Source organism: Panthera uncia, unplaced genomic scaffold (assembly GCF_023721935.1).
Source record: "Panthera uncia isolate 11264 unplaced genomic scaffold, Puncia_PCG_1.0 HiC_scaffold_502, whole genome shotgun sequence".
In the NCBI taxonomy this organism is placed as follows: Eukaryota; Metazoa; Chordata; class Mammalia; order Carnivora; family Felidae; genus Panthera; species Panthera uncia.
This window is the reverse complement of record NW_026059652.1, coordinates 34545-41507: the sequence shown is the minus strand read 5'-3', so window position 1 is coordinate 41507 and position 6963 is coordinate 34545.

Here is a 6963-nt window from a genome sequence, read left to right as displayed (position 1 = left end):
AGGAGGGAGAGGGAGGGAGAAAGGGAGAGGAGGAAGGGGAGAGAGGGAGAGAAGGAGGGAGAGGGGGAGGGAGAGATGGGGAGAGAAGCAAACTGTCTTGGGACTCTAATGAGGGCATGAATCCCATGCATGAGGGCTCCGCCTTCTTGGCCTGACCCTGTCCCAAAGGCCCCACATCCTAATGGCGTCACATTGTGGGGTAGGGTTTCAACATACGAATTGGGGGTGGGACACACAGTCAGTCCATAACACATCCTTTTTGGGTTTTTTTTAAAGTTTATTTATTTTGAGAGACAGAGAGAGAGAGAGAGAGAGAGAGAGGGCATCACTGGGGGAGGGGCAGAGAGAGAGAGGAAGAGAGAGAATCCCAGGCAGGCCCCACACCACCAGCACGGAGCCCAACATGGGGCTCACATCCATGAACCTCGAGATCATGACCTGAGCGAAGCCAAGAGTTGAACAGCCAACCAACTGAGCCACCCAGGCACCCCAGCGTATCCTTTATTGGATGGCAAGCTCTCCCTCCCTGCTTTAAATCCCTTTCACCCACTACATCTCTCTCCAATTCCATCAAGACCTCCAGGTACTTGATGGAGCGCCTGGGTGGCTCAGTCAGGTTAAGCCTCCAACTCTTGGTTTTGGCTGAAGTCATGATCTCACAGTTCGTAGATTCAAGCCCCACCCTGACAGGACAGAGCCTGCTTGGGATTCTCTCTCCCTCTCTCTCTGCCCTTCCCCTATTTGTGCGCTCTCTCTCTCTCAAAATGGATAAATAAACCAAAAAAAAAAAAATTTTTTTTTAGACCTCCAGGAACTTGAGCCCTTCCTTTACTGTCAACCAGGCGTGTCCGCTCTGTTCCTCATCCAGGAAGCGTGTGGTGGTTCCTCACCTCTGATTCTTTCCTACCGAGACCTTCACCTCCCTGGTTCCCTTGCCCTTCTGTCCATTGCCCCAGACCCCAAGCTGGATCTAACCAACTATCCGCCTGTTTTGAGCTGCTGGAGGAAAGCTCACCACCCCACAGATTGGAACTTGACATCGATGTTTTCCTGGCCAGCTGTTCCTCTCGTGCTCCAGTGGCTATTTTCAACCTTCTCAGCTTTCTCCAAGCCTTCTACCCCAGGACGGCAGATACAGCATGCTGTGGAGACAACTGGAGTCGTCTTCTTCCAGGACCCCGGGAAAACCACGTTTCACAGCCCCCCTTAACATAGGGTGGGGTCATTCTGAGATCTAGTCATAGAATTTGAGCAGAGTGATGTTCCCCTTCTCCCAGGAGTGGCCTATCCAAACCTCCCCTCTCTGTCTCTTGGCCCGTCTGCACAGTGGATGCTAACACCTGGGGCAGAACTTGGAGGTCACCCGTTAAGTCATGCAGGTTATAACAGGTACAGTGTCACCACATGAGGTTGAAGTTGGCTGGGGCTCATTTCTATCCACCCCTAAGACACAGTTATATTTTACATTTTGCTGCTTTGTGATAGTATCCTTTACTTTGCTGTGTATACAGAATACAATGTATATACACAGAAAAGGACTCCTAAACATAATTACCCGGAAAAGGCTCTGTATCTCTTTCTTGTGACTCAGAACCTCTATCTGATGTGGCCCTGAATGACTCTGCGAAACAAATCACACACACACACACACACGCGCGCGCGCGCGCGCGCGCGCGCGCGCACCCCAACCCCTGCGCTTTCTGTGCCAAATGGATTCTACCTGAATGAGAAATAAACAACGGTCAGATCACAGAAACAGATGGGAGGAGAATATCAGCTCGTCTCCCTCCTCACACCCAGCTCACCCTCCTTGTAGTGTGGCCTTGTTCCTGTTCTCCTGAAGAAGAAAAATGAAATCTTATTTTGTTCTCTTTTAAATGCTGGAGACCAACTTACTGTAGGCTGAACAATTAGGGTTTCATGATACCTACTGTCACTGGAGGGATGACCTCACAGAAACTGAGAACAGCAATCATCACATGGCCTCCAGCACCTAAAACTCAGCATGGAGAGGGAGAAATGAGGGCTGACCCGGGTTCTGTGCCTTCCCATGTCTCCCCCAGAATTATATCCCTAATGCAACATTTTTAGGCCCGAAAGTCTTTTGTCCTTCTTCCCTATGTGTCTATACCAAAAATAGGTATATAAATTGAAATTGAGAATGGTTTCTTTTGACCATAAATAAAAATATTTTTTTCTGGGGGCACCTGGGTGGCTCAGTCGGCTGAGCGCCCGACTTCGGCTCAGGTCACGAGCTCACGGTCCGTGAGTTCGAGCCCCGCGTCGGGCTCTGTGCTGACAGCTCGGAGCCTGGATCCTGCTTCGGATTCTGTGTCTCCCTCTCTCTCTGCTCCTCCCCTGTTCACACCCTGTCTCTCTCTCAAAATAAATAAAGATTTAAAAAAATATTATTTTTCTGGATTGAATTATCTTTTTTTAATGTTTTTTTAAATTTTTTTTCTTAATGTTTTTATTTATTTTTGAGACAGAGAGAGACAGAGCATGAGCAGGGAAGGGGCAGAGAGAGAGGGAGACACAGAATCGGAAGCAGGCTCCAGGCTCTGAGCCACCAGCACAGAGCCCGACGCAGGGCTCAAACTCACAGACTGCGAGATCATGACCTGAGCCGAAGTTGGACGTTCAACCGAGTGAGCCACCCAGGCGCCCCTTAATGTTTATTCTTAAGAGAGAGAGCATGCACACACGAGTGGCAGAGAGGCGGCGGGGGGGGGGGGGGGGGGCAGAGGATCTAAAGCTTGCTCTGTGAAGGCAACAGAGAGCCCAGTGCAAGGCTCAAATTTACCAACTGTGAGATCATGACCTGAAGTTGATGCTTAACTGACTGAGCCACCCAGGCGCCCCCTGCATTGAATCATCTTTACAATTGTTATCAGGAAACAAGGGCTCAAAGTACCTGAATATCACATCTGTTAAGTCATTAAATATAAAATAAACATAAAATAAAATATAAAACAAAAAATGTAAAATAAAAACTAACATGTATTGAAAATAAAGCTTTTAATAGATGAATGGGACTATTTCGTTTGCTGGTTTCTAGTTTGGGGCTTTTTTTCCCTCAATTATTTACTAAATCTGTGGGTGTTATTCTTCTTTCCATTTTTTGGAAACAATTGTGAAATAAACAAATAGGTAGAAATGGAAGGCATTTGTCTATAAAAATGTACCTCAATCACTTGAACGTTTCCTCAGAATTCCTGGCAAAATTATTTTGACCATTTACCATGAAAAATAAGCTACTTTTTTAGTTGTCTGTCATCAAAAACATCACTTGGATAGTCATCGGATTAAAAGCTCACCACAGGCTTATGTCCTCTTCCACTTGAAAAGTCCTTGATCTGCAGAAGAACTTACCAGTCCGTCATTAGTCATTCGCTTTTCTCAACTCCTCACCTACACTTCCAGCTGCCCTTGGCTTTCATAGGCACAGTGTTCATCCCCAGGGCTGGTAGCCACGGCAAGATTCATAATAAATGGATAAAAGAGGACAGGATAGCAAACTCTCAGGCAGATACGTTTTAGGAATATATACATATGCCCGTTGAATATCAGGAAATTCATTCTTTAAACCTACCCACGTGTGTGTTCCCCTTGCAAAGCCTTTGCATGCCCTCCAAATACATGAAGGCCACCTATTGAAAACCATTAACGTAATGAATTGGTAGAGTCCCCAGGTGGAATCGCCTGGATTTTGGTGGATGCCAAAAAGCAAATGCCAATAAATTTCATATTTAAAAAAAAAAAAAAAGCAGATGCCATTTTGTGAAGAGACTCTCTTTCCTTAAGGGGAGAGACTGTTCTGGTCTCTTAAATTCATGAAAACTTTTTTTTTTTAATTCCTTGCTTGAATTTTTTTTTTTTTTAATTTAAATTCAAGTTAGTTAACACATAGTGTAGTATTGGTTTTGGGAGTAGACTTTAGTGATTCATCACTTATGTACAACACCCAGCGCTCGTCCCAACAAGTGCCCTCCTGAATGCCCATCACCTATTTTGTCCATCCCACTCATGCTCTTTCAAAAATAAATAAACATTAAAAAAACTTTTAAGTACAAAACAGGCTGATGACATTTGAGTGTAGATCAGCAGTGAGAATTTTCGCTGCACATGGTATGTTTGGTTGACTCTGGGCTGGTTGTTGGGTTTTTTTTTAATGGTTATTTCTTTTTGAGAGGGAGGGTCAGAGAGAGCAGGAGACACAGAATCGGAAGCAGCCTCCAGGCTCTGAGCAGAGCCCAATGCGGGCGGGGCTCGAACTCATCAACTGTGAGATACTGACGTGAGCCAAAGTCAGACACTTAACTGACTGAGCCACCCAGGCACCCCTTTGTCTGGTTTTTGTTTTTTTTTTTTTAATTTATTTATTTATTTTTTGTTTTTTAAAATGTACATCCAAATTAGTTAGCATATAGTGCACCAATGATTTCAGGAGTAGATTCCTTAGTGCCCCTTCCCCATTTAGTCCATCCCCCCTCCCACCACCCCTCCAGCAACCCTCAGTTTGTTCTCCATATTTAAGAGTCTCTTATGTTTTTGTCCCCCTCCCTGTTTTTATATTATTTTCTTTCCCTTCCCTTATGTTCATCTGTTTTCTCTTTAAAGACAGGTGTATTACTCACGCCAAGCCAATCAGCTAGCGCCATCACGGGAAGGGCTCTGTGGCCATCTGTCCTGGGGCAGCCTGGAGTAACAGGACTTTCACTCACCCCCTGAGGCTATTGGCGTGGTTGAGGCAGCCTGCTGGATTTGGTGCTTGTCCCTAATTAGAAGAGGCAATGGCCAGTGTCCTCTAGGACCCGAGTCTGGAAGGAAACAACTACCCCTGTCCCTTTCGCTGCAGCAAGTGACAGCTGGACCCTGACTACAGTGATAAGTGGAAATTCTAATCCTTGACTTGCTTTTGGCCAGGGACACTACTCTCCTTTACTCCCTCTGGGTCTAGGGAAGAAAAGAAGTAGCATTAAAATTTCCTTTTTTATTCACACTGTCCGTCTATGTTTTACATGAAGAGGGACCCCAGAACCAGAGAGTGACTGTTAAGTAAATCAACACGCTAGACTCTGACCGAATTAGCATCCCAAGTGTGGACAGAGCTCTTTACACCACACCACTTGGCAGGCTGCTAGTTAACTTCTGGAATGGAGCCCTGCTCCACTCTTCTTGATTCAATGAGGGACGGGTTGGGCTGGACACAGAACCACAGGCACAAAATGCAGCTGCCGAAGACTGCCATTGCCTCAGGAACAAAATGAAAGGTCACTGTCACTTTCAGACCGCTGTCACCGTCCTCAACCTCCGCCGTCCCCTCCCAGGCTCCCTGCTCCTGGCCACGCCTAACTCCTCAACTGGCTCAGGAAACTATGTCCTGCTTCAGGAATCTTCCAGCTCACACCTTTCCTTCACAACTTGAGAACACCGAAGATTCTCTCTAGCAACTCCTTGCAGACAAACATAAAATGCAGATACAATGACTAAAATACCTTGAACCTGCAAAAGACGTAAACGAAAGTATAGATTCCAGAAACAGATCAAACGACATTCTAGACTGTAATTTGTCATCAGGTGGGCATTTCAAATCAATGGCCTAAAGAGCATTGTTTCATCAATGGTGGTGGGACGACCATTTGGAAGATGAATAAATCTGCATCTCAACTTTTCTCTTTAAGCCCAAAGAGATTCCAGAGGAACCAAAAGTTTAAACATAAAAACCCTAAAACTTCTAGATGAAATAGTGGGGGGGATTTGTACACGTTCTTGAGTAGGGAAGACATTTTTGAATAAGGATACAAAATCATAAATGTTAAAGGAAAAGGTTATTAAATCTGTTGCCATAAAAATATAAAACTTACATTGAAATGTAACATTATTCGATAAATATATCAAGCAAAGGGCAAACAACGGACAAGTCCAAATGACTTACTTGATTCGATTATTGTCTTTTTTTTCCCCCAATATTTACACAGATTATTTAATCCACTATTGCATTGGCTAGATCCTCCTCGAAAGGAGTGTAGAACTAATCAATAAGTTGAGATAATAGTAATTTCTGTCATATTCCCAATTTTGTCTCCAACGACTTCTTTTGCACTATAATGCTTGGTCTGATGTTCGCTTTTGTGTTTTGGTACATCTTACTGTACTCGAGTAGCTTTTTTCTAAAGTGGATACTTACTGAATTAACACAAGCTTTTGGAGAACCTCTTTGTATTATGAATTTTTCTTTCCATTTGTTACTGTAACAAATTATTATTTACACATTCTTGAATGTCAAACAATTCTTTTTTTTTTAATTTTTTTTTAACGTTTATTTATTTTTGAGACAGAGAGAGACAGAGCATGAACGGGGGAGGGGCAGAGAGAGAGGGAGACACAGAATCGGAAACAGGCTCCAGGCTCTGAGCCATCAGCCCCGAGCCTGACGCGGGGCTCGAACTCACGGACCGCGAGATCGTGACCTGAGCCGAAGTTGGACGCTTAACCGACTGAGCCACCCAGGCGCCCCGAATGTCAAACAATTCTTGCATTCCAGAATAAAACTACTTAATTTCTGTATGTTATTCTTCTGATACAATACTGCATTGAATGTATGAATATTTTATTTAGAATTTTTGCATCTATATCCATAAGCAAATTAGTCGATAATTTTACTTTGGAAGTATCTTTATTGGCTCTTATAAAATGTAATGCCAGGTTCATGAAAGGTATTGGGAAACTCAGAATACTGTATTTCATAAGATAATTTGAGGTACCTTTCATCTACTTCTGAAGAACTGTTCTTACACTATTTTGAGCCATATACTTTAGTACCAGAAAACAGAATGTGCTTACTTAAACTTGGTTTTGAGTTTGTTTGTTTGTTTTTTTAATGTTTATTTATTTTTGAGAAAGACAAAGATCACAAGCAGGGGAGGGGCAGAGAGAAAGAGAGACAGAATCCCAAGCAGG